The following is a 14,796-nucleotide window of genomic DNA, read 5'->3' on the forward strand; positions in this document are numbered from 1 at the left end:
CATCAAACGCTCCGCAGCAGACTTTCTGACCGGAATGGCGCGGCGTGGAGCGGAGTGCCGCGGGCCGCGCCGGAAAGAGGCGGCCATATAGAAGGACCACAGTGCAGAAGCGCCCGAGCGCCACTCTCTCTGGTCGCGAGCCTTCTGTAGCCGCTATGCGCGAAATTTTTGACGCATTTTCTGAAAGAGCGAATAATTTTCTCGCGCAGCGGTGGCAGGGAACATCATTGCTTTAGACCGAGTGAGTAGTTCGTGTGTTAGGAGCCATGATAAAGTCAAGTCACTCGCGCATACCCTAATCCAGCTAGCAGTAGCTAGTGTTAACTTTTGTAGTCGTCAGCGCGACTAAGAAAGTCTTCACATACAAGCCGCGTCTGGCATCTGCCCTGTGTTCGCTTGGGTGAAAGTTACTCGCATTCTACCGCAAGAATGACTTAAAGTGTGCGGTGCCTCAGCCCCTTACGCTTACCAACTGGCTGAAGCAGAGAGAGAGAGAGAGAGAGAGAGAGAGAGAGAGAGAGAGAGAGAGAGAGAGAGAGAGAGAGAGAGAGAGCACCGCATACTAAGAAGAAGGGTGAGGGGCGCTCGCGTTCGCTGCTCACAGTTGCGGCCCCGAGTCTTGCCCGCCCTTCTCGCCCGAACGTGACGAGCAAGCATCGCCGCCTCTGACCATTGAGAAAGTCAGTCGTGCGGGGAGTCGGGGTGAGGCGTGGCCCGGCGGTACTGGCGTGGGCGTCTGCCTGGCCAGGCGCTGCTTCTCGGAACTAAACAGACTTGGACAGGTGTTGATGCAGGACAGCGTCGGTGCGCCGCGGCAGACCCGTCGGTCCGACGCATCGACACGCCCGGCACGTCCGGCTGCGACGCCTCGCGCAGAGGTGAGTAGCGCCCGAGGTAGCGCCCCGCTGCATCGGGGGAAGAGCAAGGTGCGAGAACTTGGCGCGTATAACGAGTTCAAATACAGAGTAACCCTAAAAGTCCTTGCTTTCACTGGAAGTCCAAAGTGACAAAATTTTCCAAAACCTGCAGATGTGTGAATCACACTCATTTCACACACACTTAGGAATGGGTAACTGCTACCTTTTCAAGTGTTCGAATCTCTTGTTGCTTGGTCGAGGGGATAAAAATCTCTCACTCATTTCAATTATGGAACCTCACTCAAGGGTACGTAGTGAATGCTTAAGAACGTCTCTCAGAAAGGGGCTGCCCACCCCCCACCTTCAAAAAAAAATGGAGCAGGATGTTTTAGCAATAGCTATCATCAATCATAGAGAAAAATATCTCTGTGCATCATGGACTCTGAAAAACTCCTGTGGACGCCTTGAAAGGTGCCTCGGAAACCTCTTTGGTCTTCCCTAATGTGGTATGAAAAACTGTTGAACTACGTTTCCTTTCCCAGGCCCAATATTTATTTTCGCAGATATGCGAGCGCGCGCTCCGCTGGAGTGTGTGCTCGCTGCCAAAGCGAGTCGCGGCTGGTTTGGCTCGAACGCAGAGTCTGGCGCTGACTCCATTCATCGTGTGTGTTATTCACACACGATCGTTAAAACTACTGTCCACACCAGGAGGCTCCTCCCCTCGGTGCAGTCCCTCCGCCACACTTGGTGCCGCCGGGGCTTGCAACTGTCCATACCAGTGGTGGGGGACGGTGGCTCGTCCGCCTGGGGTCCCCCGTGACGCTTGTGCGGCCGTTCTGACCGAGGTGCGAAGCGTATCACCTGCCAGCATTTGGGGTGGCTGGCCCTTTCACTGCAGTGTGATTAAAGAGCAGAGTGTCCGTCCCAAGGATGGGTCAAAGGATAGGTTGACTTGGGGCTGCTTCTTACCTTATTTGTTCATTTTTGTTCGTTGAAGTAGGGAGGAGGGGTTGGGAAAGGTCGAAGGCAACCGACTCGGATGTCAGCTAGCACTCCTTGTTTTGAGAAGAATCTTGTTGTTCCTACGCACTAACACGGTTATTCAATAATTCAGCCCCTTCTTTTTCCTGTACCTGTGAAAACTGTCACATTCTTTTGAATGCTCACATTATTTTTCATGTTACTTTAGAATTTACCTTACTTGGCCTGGCTGAGTCACTTTAAAACGGGTTCGGAATTACAGAGAACTAGCAGTACTTTTCCGTACATGTCATATGTGTCAATGCCGTCCACATACAGATTTGCGAAAAGTACATTCCAAGTTAGTGGGTCCTCTCCACTGCCTCTCTACCTCTCTCCGTCTGCTCCTTCCCCCAACCGCTCTGTCTGATGCGGACCAGCGGCTAGCTGCCACAGTTTTGATTACCCCTTGTCGAAAAGTTTTCAACTTTATTCATTCATATCTGCTCAAGGGGTTCTGGCTTGGCCTGAGGGCAATCCCGTCCTCAACGGCCGTGTCACCGCAGCGGAACCATTTCCCCGGCACCTTTTGGACTAGAACCAGACTCTTGATTCAAGTTCGCGACAGTTTTGCACTCTTCTCAATAAAATGTTTTCATGGCATTTTTGGTGTCTTCATGCAAGATTTGTATAGTTTCACCACTAAAAAAAACTTTTGTACCCTTCAAAGCTTTAGAAACGGTTCCACTTGACGTGTACGTTTTAATTGTCAAACTCCTCTGATGGACATTTCCCACGCAGATCTGCGTCCGAGTGCGTCCAATTAAATGAACTCTTCACAGTTGTTCAACTCTTAGAAATGTGAAAAACTATCGGTTAAAACCAGTTAAAACACTTTCGAATATGCATAACTACCAACAGAGGTGAGCATCGGGCGGTCCGCCTGGACCGGGATGGTCCGAAAACGACGGGTGGAAGTGAGACGCTCGAGCCGGCCAGAGCTCCATCTCACTCGGACTTCTCGCTTTCCGGACCATCCCGGTCCAGGCGGACCGCCCGATGCTCACCTCTGACTACCAAGGTGAGGTGAACCCTTAAAAGTGCAAATATGAAGAAAATTTAAAAACTTTACTTGTCGGTGTTGTGTGTTGACATATGATTAACTTAAAAACGTGGAGAGTTGTCGTTACTGTATTTTTTTGTTTTGTTTTGCTTTTTGGAAAGGTCGACTCGACCGGACTCTGCCACAAGCTTGTTTTCCTTTATTTTCATATCTGCATCGCCCGCCTCGTTGGGGTGTTGCAACGCACGTCGCATCCCTGTCGTCGGCTTCAATGCGGTCCTGCTGCTACCCGCGCGAGCGTGCCCACACACGTCTCTCATCACACGGGCAACACTGTAGCGAAGAACAATGCCGCGAGATCGTCAGAGAGAAACAAGCTTTCCTTCTTTTTGCTCTCCGTGCGCGCACGTGCGGCTCGTTGCGCGTCTGGCCCCCGGAGCGTGCAGCACTGCACCACTGCTGGCGGCTTTAATGTGCCTGCGTTTGAGTTAAGAGCAAAGTTCGTTCCGGTTGTCTGGCAAAGTGTTCACAAAGGCGGGCGGATCTATGATGTGTGCCCATGAACAGGGTGTAGCAGCAGAAAAGACGGGCTCGCTCTAGCCATGTTGCCTGCGAGCAGGCAACATGAAGGCAAGGCTCGCCCTTAGTCTGTTACACGCGGGCATCATTTCTTTACAGTGTCGTCACACGTTCTTGGCCTGTGCCGCGCCTGAGGGCTCCGCGTAGGACGGTCAGGTGCACTAAGCCAACTCAATGCACTATTAACACCTTCTTAACAGCCGAGCGAATGTCGGCGCATTGCCTCATAAAGTAGCAAATGCTCGTGGTGCGGTTCGTCGAAGCGGTTTAGGGGGCCTGCAAGTGGGCGGTTGGAGATGTGTATAGAAGCCGAGCTAGGAATGGGGGTGGGAGGGAGGAGAGGGAGGGGAGGGGACGATGAAAGGGAGATGAGGTCCTGCGATGTAAGACGGCCACACAAACTCACCGCCTAGCCCCATATGCGGGGACTTGGACGTATCACCATACTGTGGGGCAGATTTTAATGTATACGAAAACAGTAGGACAGTAAGATTGATAGTGAGAAGAATAACAAAACAAGTGCCTCACTTTCAAAGTGCCGACTTTTGCCGACGTTAAACCCTCTTGAAAGGGATACTGCAAAATATTTTTTTTTCCAAAACCACGTAACTTTTTCTACTTTTTCGTGCTATACTTTACTTTTCAGTTTTCCATAGTTTTCTATAGTTTATACGTAGTTTGAGTAGAGTTCTTCCACTAAGTTTAAATTGGGGATCCCTTCCTTCCGGGTCTAACGAACAACGTGCGCGTTCCCCTAGAGCGCTTTTGTCAGTTCAGCGAATTATTTTGTCAATACGCTGGGCGATGTGTTGGTGGTGTCGATGGCTATTCCCTTGTCGATCTGCTGCGCCCCGGCCGTGCCCCGCAGCGTGCGGCCGCCGTCAATGTTTACCGAGCTGCCCGACTTGACGCCTCACCTCGCCGAGCCGAGCCACGCTGCAGCCCGAGGGGAACCATCTGGGACTCGGATTTATCCCCGCCTCCCCGGCGGGGCGCGAGCCCGAGCCCGTAGAGCGAGCAGAGTAGAACAGTTTTGCGCTCGGCTTGTCTTTGCAGTGGGCCGTGGGGCCGTGCAGGCCCTGCTGCCCCGGCGGTGCCTGCTGCATTAGAGGCCAAATGACCATCGGTGGGGCGGCCTACCGCGATAGCGTGCGCTGCGCGAGTGATGGTATCAGTCACGCCCGAAATGTATTATTACAATCGGAAAGAAGGAAGCGGGGGTGACCTTTCTCTGAAATGACGCGACGCAAGGGATGGCCGTATCCGATGGTTTCTTCCCTTCTACGCCCTTCCCCATTCCCATATATCAATCCCGCGAAACTCTCTCTCTCTTTCTTTGGTTGGTTGGCTGAATAGGGTATTTAGTTGAATCCTGAGACTCGAAATCAATACTGGCAAGAAGACATTAAATGAGCGTCATACCGGGATAACACGTGCCGATATCAGAAACTTTAGTGGTCGTGGCGTTTCGTTTTATGGTCAGAGACAAGTGGGAGTTGTGGTAAGCGTCGATTAGTGCTACCAAGTGCTGATTTCTCATACCTGCTTGTATGGTTCGTCACTTGAAGCTTTCCACCATTTTTGGGGGCGTACTCAGGATTCAGCGAAATGTCCCCCCCCCCAATCGGGCGTTGGTTGGCTGTGACGGAGCGTGCCAAAGTGTCGGAAACTCGTCGGCTGACGATCCCGTCCGTCGCATGATGGCAGTGCGTGCCGTAAGCTTCGTATGATTAGTACACTGCGAAGCTAACCGAAGGGGATTAAAGTGTGGCGCGGGGCGCGCGTGGCGTCCCCTATAGATTGGGGCGTCGCGCCCCATCCCCCATTATGCATCGTCTGTATTCAAATTCAAAACTGTTATAAATATGAGCGACCCCTCTCCCCCACTCCCCCACCCTTTGCTTCCTGAAGGTCACGAGGCTGGTGCTTGTTCGCTTTACGCAACATTATTGTCCTTCCCCTTTGCACCCGCTTCACCGTTCTTCTCATATATATCTCTTCTTCATATGTACTTTTCTTTTAACTGAATAGATTTCTGGACTTATAGACTAATTATTGTCTTGGCAAGATGTATTAAATTAATTTCGCCTCGAAATTTCTGGACAGATGCACATACTATTATTCCTACTAATTACACACAGCTCACAGGAGAAGCAAAACAGAATAACAAAAAACACTTTTGTAAGAACTGTTTGCGCAGAGCTTTCTTTTCACCGTGTCCCCCCATCCCTCAACGCCTCCCTGCGGGGCCCCCGCCGGGCCCCTCCCTCTCTCTCTCTAGTGCATCGCGGTGTCGTTATATGGTGTCGTGTTTTCGCCGGGAGCCAAATTTATGCGGCCCGCAAAATTTTTGCGCGCGAGCGTAGAATGGCGGCTGGCATTATGTGAGTGCGCCTCCCCCTGGGGCCGGGGGGGCTCACGTACACACTCACACACGCGCGTGCGCTCGTACACAAACACACACACACACCTGCCACTTTTTACAGTCCCTCTACTCGACCCACGAGCTCTTTTAGGCCCGTTTTGCATCTAATATGTTACCCGCCCCGCAGCCCGCGAGGCTTCGACAGTCGTTTTTCTACCCGCCGCTGACGGCAACAGAAACGACGAGCGGCGTTTCTTGCTCACATCGCATTTCCTTTACCCTCCGTGCGGCTGGAGCCGCGCTTAGTTTTCAGATCCTAGTGGTGGAGTAGGCGGGCAAAGTGTGATAAGTGATCACCACCGTGAAAAAAACAAAAACAAAAACAAAAAACATTTTCGCAATTTGAGCGGGGTGGGGAAGCTTAGCGAGAAGATCATTACTGTACTTGAAGGCAACATAAGCATACTCTTTTTAATGTATTTCGTCAAAATGTACCGTCTCCATGTTCACAAGGGGGAATGTTGTTAAGGTTCACTTCATTCGTGGCCATGGCCGTAACTGCCATACCGATAACCACCGCTGACGCCGACGCACAAATGCTTTGGACCGACTGATCTCCGCATTCGGAAAAGTGGCAAGCGTTCGTGACGCTGATAAAACCCCCACGCTCAGGAAAAGGGGAGGCAGGCGAGCAGGCGTTTGCGTTCAATGCAGCCAGAGTCAAGAAGTGGGGCGATGAAAAATTGTCAGTCGATATATTGGTTGTATAAGTAGTTACTTTGCGATACCACTTTCGGGCGGTCGGGCGCCGCTTGCTCGGACTGAATAGAATAGCCCAGTTCTATTTAGGATTGCGGCTCGCACATTTCGTATGCAGGGTCTTGGGCTGCTTTGTCCCGGCCATGAAAGGGGCTGACACTCGCAGTACTCTGACGGGCTACACTGTCGCTGGCTGTCGTACACCGGACAGCGCCGGTATCTGATGTCCGTGTCCGTCCCTGGTTTTCACTCGGAATTTTCACGTACAGTGTATTACATGTGACTTGTATTACGCAGTATTAAGCCGGTCTTATACAGGCTTCGCAACCGAAATTCTACTATTTTAGAGCATATTTTCCTACTTTTGGGTATGACACTACGCGTAATACCTAGTCCGAGGGGTGCGCAACTCTATAAAAACGTGTACACCAGATTACCAAGTTGTAAGGATTACCAATGATTACCAAAGATTACCATTAATGATTAGCTGGATTAGCCTGCATTCTAAATCTAAACCGCCATTTTTGGTTCCGAGAAAGATGCATTTTCGTGAACATCTTAAGAAGTTCCTAATTCTTTATCTTGCAAGTAACAAATATGCATTCTATGAGTGGACAAATTATATTTTTGTCCATGGAAGGGATGGAAATTCGCCATCTTAATATGCGCGTTTGCATTTAGGCGAGATGTGGACGATGCATGTCTCAATCAACAAATTTGTCCTTTGAAATGACTCTTACGTGTGTCTGGTTTAGCAGGGATTACCAGTGATTACCAAGTCTGTGTACACATGATTACCACGGTTGGGCACCCCTCGACCTAGTCTAGGTGTACAGTGTATTACGCAAGTGAAAACCCCCCGCGGTCAACCCACTGCTGCAAGGAATGCCAAACTTAACTTTTTCTTTCTCTTTTGTTGCGGGGGGGGGGGGGATACGTACATTAATTGTCCCTTGATATACGGCCCAACGGAACAGCATCGGAACATCGAACAAAATGCAATATTGATGTAAAAACATTGGCATGTACGAAACGCCACCGAAACGTACGTCCACTAACTTATTGTATTTTGTTTTTCAATAAGGGTTTTGTTTTGAAAAAAAAAAAACAACTAAAGAATTGATTTATTTATGCATTGCAGTCAATACTCCACGGACTTCGTTCGGCTGAAAAAAAAAAAAGTAGTTGCTGCGGAAAATTTTTGAGCACGTACCTCACGTTGGAGACTGATGCAGAGCTAATACGTCGTATCCTTAGTTTGGTAAATCCTACGTGGAACTTTTGCACTGGCTGGACGTTGAAATGCCTCAGGCAGCAGTTGGAGCACAGCCGCCTCTACTAACGATGTCCGTGCCTACTCTAGTTCCATGTTAATTAATCACGGAAACGATTGAAAGTTGGAGCGAAAACTTTGTGGTCTCAAAAGGAGTCAGGGGGCTTAACTGGAGCATGTGATAGTGCCACTACTTCATGATGCATGGAGTCCCATGTGAGCGTTTATTTCAGTCCCTCCCCTCCCCGGGTCACGCCACTTGAGTCTAGGCGAGCGTCGAGACGACGAGGCGTGCGCGCGCCCCCCGCACGGCTCTGCGCGGCTCTCTGCGATACGAACCCCACGCTGCTTCCAGACAGACTGAGGTGGCGTCCCAACCCGGCGCGCCCCCCATAGCCGAGCCGCGGGGGCGGACGTGCTGGGGTGGGCGGCGCGGGGGGCGGCGCGGGGGGCGGCGCGGGGGACGCGGCAGGTCCTTATTGCTACAGCCGGACTCTGCGTCGGGACCGGCAAGGATTTCGTCGAGAATTATGGCAAGGACAGCGTTACTTTTTCAAAGCCTCGCGCGGGGCGGGCACGTCCCCTCGGCGGCGTACGTAGTAGTACCACGACCCTCGTATTATTTACTCTGTAAATGCAACGCAATTGAATAAGGGTCTCGCCATTGAAGTTGAAGTTAGCAAGAGCAGAGAGACTGCCCTATTGTCACTCGCAAAGAGTAGTTCTGTTTCTAAATTACCTAAATGTAAAGGACTGCGTTCTGTACCAGCACTGAGTCTGGTTTTGCGATACTTTTAACAAACACAAAACCATGCGATAACTGGTGTTTTGCGATTCCCACGCTGAAGGGCATGATAACTCCAAAAAATGTGATAAAGTATCACATTATTGTGATACTTTTATCACAAAAATTATTCTATTACATTTTTTATGATGATTTTATCACAAAAATGTGATACTTTTATCACATTTTTTGGAGTTATCATGCCCATTAGCGTGGGAATCGCAAAACACCAGTTATCGCAAAAATTGAGTAAAAGTATCACAAAACGGATTTCAGTGAGGTGTCTGATAACCGCGCGACTGCTGTAGTTACACTGTACCGCACGCTCGTGTAGGAGATTAAAACGTTGAGTGTTAATCAACTACCTTTGGTACATTATGTCTCATGTCCCGTGAGGCACTATTGCCAGGCGCGGTATAAGCCCCCTCCTCCCCATCGCCTCTAGTGAGACGCCAATTTAATTTGTGCCTCAAAACCCCTGTAAGTAGGCAACCAACTGTGCGCCGCCCCCCTGTCAGCCGGACCTTACACCTCGCCCTGACTAGTGCTCTGCATTAGTCGATGCGAGGCACCGTGCCATGAACATCACTCGCATACTTGATTTACCAGTGAGGTCGGTGCGTCGTTGGTTGGGCTCGAGGTTCTAGCACCCTCAAGGCGCAAAGGGATCAGCGAGGAGGATCCCGACGCGGGGATGCTGCAACGCGCTGTGGATGAGACGGGGGATCGAGACGTGGCGCCGGCCGGATAAAGCAAAACGTTATGCTCCGTGTTTTTACGAGGGCCGTGACATACGTTGACGGCCAACGCGGCCTATCCTGCCCGTCTGGGGGGTCTGGAAGTAAGTGGGGCGAGTGGAGGGGAGGAGGAGTGGGAGCGGGCGGCGTAAAAGCGCGACCGCCACCCTCTCCGACGACGACACCCCCTCTGATGCGAAGGCCAATCATTCTTCATCAGAGAGAACGTAGTGTGGGGCAGAGAGAGAGAGAGAGAGAGAGAGAGAGAGAGAGAGAGAGAGAGAGGGGGGGGGGATGGAATCCTTGAGCGACAGAACGATGTTGACAGTGGGGATAAGTTCGATCGTTTCGCAGGAGGAGTCGCACCTGCCATCCGAAGCGAGGCACTTTCGTTGCCCTTAGCAAATCAAGTTATTCGTGTTCGTGTCTCTCTCCAGGGGTAATGTATGGAAGAAGGAGCGACTGATCTGAGATAAGGGGAGGGGGCGTAGAAAAAAAAAGAAAAAAAGATCGGGTCTCTTTTTTCTTTTTGCTTTTTATTTCCTTTGGGGCTTTGGGGCGTTATTGCGAGACGGCGAAGAGCGAGTAAAGCCCGATTGAAACGTTTTCTGCACTGATATCGCTGCTAGCAGGCGGTACCGTAGTACGTCATGGCCTCGCAGCTTCGCGTAGCGCAGACCACCCCTATTGATAGTAGCGATGTCGGGTGGATTTATGCCCCGGACTGTCGCCGCCAAACCCCCTTTGCTCCCCCCCCCCCCTCCTTTTCCCCCTCAACCCTGTCGCGTCACTCAGCATATCGTTCCGCTTTCCAATTGTTGGCGTTCATATTGGACGCTCGACGCTCGTACAAAACAGAGCGTTTGCCGCGTCCGGGTCAAGGCTGCCGCCGCCGACCCCTCCGCCGACCCACCACCACTCTGACGTGTCGAGGACGTACGCAATGGCAAACGTTCCCTAGACATAGGTCAATATTACCGGAGTTTCCATGCGGTCCCGACGATTGTGTTGAGTGAATGTAGACCGCGCGTGTGAACTCTGTGCATCGGTCGTTGGTTGCGCGATGTCGGAGCCTCCGATCGATGCTCGCAACGCAAACCGCAACTTGGAGCTAGAGTTGCGTTGGGTTCCCGACCTCGGATTTGGGCCGAGTGAAACTTGTTTTCAAGGTTGCCATACTATCTTGCAAACAAGTCTCGCTCGGTCCAAATCCGAGGTCGGGAACCCTACGCAACTCTAGCTCAAACCTATATCGGTTTGAAACACCACCCTACCGCACACTCGTTGACCTGCGCCGGTGACCTGCGCGAGGAAGGTGGAGGAGGTGCGAGACGTCTCCTCGGCGGCACCCGCCCGGCCCGGCCCGGCCGTCACACACGGTGGTCCATTCATTTCCATTCCGAGTCCCCGAGCCGGCTTACCCCCCATCCCCCTCCCCCGGCCGCACGGCCCGGCGCCGCCCCAGCCACCCCGGCCTCGGCGGCCTGGCGCGGGGCTGGGGGACCAGCGGGGACCAGCGGGGACCAGCGGGGACCAGCGGGGACCAGCGGGGACCAGCGGGGACCCGCCCGCCGCAGGTCATAGTGTGATAGATAGTCTGGTGCATTGCCCTCCGTGTGCCCCTGGGGGTCCTCTGTGTGCGGAGGAGGCGGGAAATATGGGCCGTAAAGCCGTGGGCGTGCCTGCCTGCGGGTCATGTCATGGGTCATAGCACGGACAAAGTAGTCATATTGTTATTATAGGTTGGCTCATGCACGATGCTCTGTAAACTTCCTTGCTACACCTTTGATATCGAGAACATAATGTTTTGCTTCTGTTGTAAAAAAAGAAATCTTATTCCTCATCCAAATACTATTGAGGGCACATCGCGTGAATGGTGTGGTGAGTGAAACCACCATACCGCCGTCCGCTTTTCTTTTCACTTTTTTTTTTAAATATGGAAGAATCGTTTACCCGGTGCATTTCTCCCCCTCGCTTTTCGCTTGCCGGTCACGTGCGATATTTCGTCCCCGACATTCGTTTCGCTTCCAGTTGCAGTGGGTAAAGGCCACCTCCAGCCCCAGTGGGTTCCGGCCGGCCTTGGAGCCGATCCATGGCCGGCCGGAACCCACTGGGGCTGGAGGTGGCCTTTACCATGGGTCGGAGAGCAGGGCTAGGGCTGGCACAATGTATGGCCCGGGGTGGGTACCGCACCCCGCCAGTCGCCTCCCACACCCGGGCCGCGAGGGCTGGCACCTCAAGGGGTGACAACCAGGGGGGGTGTCGCCTCGAGGAGGTACCGGAGCCGTGACTGGAATCGCCTGGAGTGAGCGAGCGTTTCGTTGGTTTCGTTGTTGCAAGTGAAGGCAATACTTCAATCTCACTCAACTTTTGGACGTGCTCCTCCCCCTCCCCCCCCCCCACACACACACACTGAAGCCCTGTCTGGTGGGAAAGGAGATAAGTTGTGTACGGATTGCATCATTTATTCGAGAGGTCTCCAACAAGTTTTGAGAGTATACTGTACACCTGTCGCACTAAGAACTTGGTAGACCTACGGGAAGATCGCCATATATACAAGCCACATAGGAGAACCGGGGTAAAATTCTAACCAAATTTTGAGTGTTGTCCTCGTGTAACTTTGAAATTTGATGTATCACACATCGCACGGCTGTTGGCGTGTTCGATAATATGAAACGACCCAACTTGTGATGGGGCCCCGGGCTCGGGCTGGTGCGGGCCTCGGCGGGTGGCAGATGAAATGTTCTGCTAACAACTCGATGACGCTGTGCGGCTCGCGTGTGTCGCGGGTGAAGCGTGAAGCTCGTCGGCCTAAAGGGGCTTTCCGCTGGTACCAAACTCCGCTCCGGAACATTGGTGCGGCCGCCCCCGGCCGCCCGCGCTCTGCTCGGGGGAGGGTGTGTTCTGCACGGCCGGTTCATGGCGTGGGACGGGACGACCACGGGGTAGCAGGGGGGGTTGGGGGTGGTGAAGATTAACGCAGCTTAATGTGTGTCTCCGTTTCGTGTGCACCTTGGGCCTCGCCCACTGCCGTGCTCCTTCTCGTGTCCCTTACTCCCCTCATCTCCAGCCCCTCCCCCCCCCCTCTTCCACTTTATTTTTATCCTGTTATTTTTCCCGTCCTCTAAATTTATCACCTACGTTGTCCCTCTGGGCGATCCCCAGTAGTGGCGAGATTGTAACGACTGGGAAGGCGCCTGGCCCCTCTCTCTCTCATTGATTACGTGCTGCGCTTCGGTGAGTGGGCGTGTCGTCGCGAGGGGCGGGAGGGGGTGGGGGGCATCACTTACCACCACCGGGGGACCCCCCGCTGTCTCAAGGGGACTCCGGCTTGGGTGCTGCCCCGGTCCCACCCGTGCCCCGTGCCGGCGAGGGGAGTAGGAGCAGCGGGTCGCAACTCCCCACTGCCGAGCTGACGCTACGTCCCGTCTCGCGTTCTCTGGATGTGTTGGACGCGCGCTGCACTCATGTAACTTACATGCTGCACTGATGGTCCCTTATTGCAAAGGATATTCTTCCAATTACTGCTGTCAAAATAAAGAATTCATCTCGAAATCTATTCGTAATTTACAAAGCAGCCAGAATTGTTCAGCAGGTTCTTACACTGTAAAAAAAAATGTCGTTGAATAACGACAAATCTGTCGTTAAGTTTTTTAATGGGAAAAGTCGTTACATAACGACATTGGGTTGTCATCCAACGATATTGGGTTGTAATCCAACAACAAAAGTCATTCCTTAACGGTCAAATCATCATTCCAAATATAAACAACTGAGTCGTAAATAAACAGTACTGAGTCGTTATACAACAGTACTCAGCCGTTATAAAACTGTTAAAAACCGTTCCAAAACAGGATATGTCGCTACAAAACGAATTGAATCGTTATGAAACGGCAAAAGTACAACAGAACCACTGACCTTCAAACAATAACATGAGATTATAGTTTGGGGAGCATTGCCTCATATGAGAAAAGTTTTTCCTCACGGTAAAAAATAACACCTAGAATTAACAGAAAATCTCCTGTTAATTTTTTCATTGACTCCGTGTTGTTGTAGAACAACAAAAGTTGTTGAATGACAAGAAAAGTTGTTCAGGGACAACAAAGGTTGTTCAGGGACAACAAAAGTTGTTCATGAACGACAATAGTTGTTTAGGCGCACAACAAAAGAATTGTTCATTTACAACAAGAGTTGTTCATTTACAACTAAACTTGTTCAGAAACAACAAATGTTGTTCAGCAGCAACAAATGTTGTTCATCAGCAGCAAAAGTTGTTGAAGAACAGCAACAGTTGTTAAGGAACAACATGGCTGTTTAAGAACAACATTTCTGTTTTGCAACAAACATTGCTGTTTTGCAACAACCATTGCCGTTTTGCAACAACTTTTGTTGTTTTCAAACAACATTGTTGTTTATCTACAACACCGTCATCAGTACGCGACTTGTTTTTCCACATGTGTTTTTACAGTGTGTCTCTACTTTCTGGTGCTCTGATCCAAAGAGGCCACAAGAACCCACATTCAGGAGTGGATAAAGGGGAGTAGCAGAATATGCAAACAGACTGAGTCTGCCTATCTTTGAAGACACTTCAACATTTCCTGTTTTGGAACGATTTATGTTGTTAAGAAACGGCTAATGACCGTTTCTTCTTGCATTCGTTTGGTAACGATGATATTGTTAGATTACAACTTTTGTCGTTTTGAGCTACAACGACATTTTAGTCGTTATAATTCTAAACAACCTTTGCCGTTATATAACGATGGTACTGTCAGAAAATTTGTCGTTATTTTACGACTAATTTTTACAGTGTACAGTGTGCGTTCAGCTCTTGCTACCAGCCCGTCATTTTACTTACGTTCATTATTCTAAACTTTTCCTGATGATCTCCTTATTGCAGGGGGTCACGGATAACGACAGCACTAGTCAGTGCGAGAGAGACAGACTTACTTGGGTGACTATGGGTATGGGCGGCCCAGAAGAGTGAGAGAGTGCGAATGACAACAAAGTGGCCCACGGGCCGCTTAGCCGGGACTCCTGACTTTATTATGTGACCGTTTTCAGTATACGGGAGTAAAAGGAATCCAGTGATACGGATACAATGGGGAATACGGTGGTCTTGCTAAGAGCTGCTCTCACCTTCGGCTGCCCTTGACTTGGCGAGCGACGGGCTCGGCACGGGGAATGTTTTCCGGGCTTTCCCATCGGCTTCGTGAAGCTGCTTGTGCTGCGGAAGGAGAAAACGTACCGACAACTGCACTCTGGTAAAAGTTACCGACTTTTACTAATGTATTATTCGGAGGTGCCAGACTGTCGCTGCTTTCAGAAAACTTACCTTCACAACATTGGTGGAGAAGGTGGGGAAGAAAGAGAGGAAGAGAGAGAGAGAGAGAGAGAGAGAGAGAGAGAGAGAGAGAGAGAGAGA

The 14,796-nt window shown here is 51.1% G+C and overlaps 2 protein-coding genes across 2 annotated transcripts in view; one reads left to right on the forward strand and one right to left on the reverse strand.

Annotated features, from left to right (window-relative positions):
- Positions 1–8,220, reverse strand: part of LOC113203490 (uncharacterized) — a 75,095-nt gene extending 66,875 nt beyond the window's left edge. The window contains exon 1 of the mRNA XM_052263766.1: positions 7,797–8,220. The gene's annotated coding sequence lies outside the window, so the exon portion shown is untranslated. The remainder of the gene's footprint in view (positions 1–7,796) is intronic.
- Positions 1–14,796, forward strand: part of LOC113203491 (glycosyltransferase 25 family member) — a gene marked incomplete in the record, with an annotated part of 102,430 nt that overhangs the window by 68,508 nt on the left and 19,126 nt on the right.

This window comes from Frankliniella occidentalis, unplaced genomic scaffold, assembly GCF_000697945.3.
Source record: "Frankliniella occidentalis isolate FOCC.00 unplaced genomic scaffold, Focc_3.1 Scaffold14, whole genome shotgun sequence".
NCBI classification, from domain to species: Eukaryota; Metazoa; Arthropoda; class Insecta; order Thysanoptera; family Thripidae; genus Frankliniella; species Frankliniella occidentalis.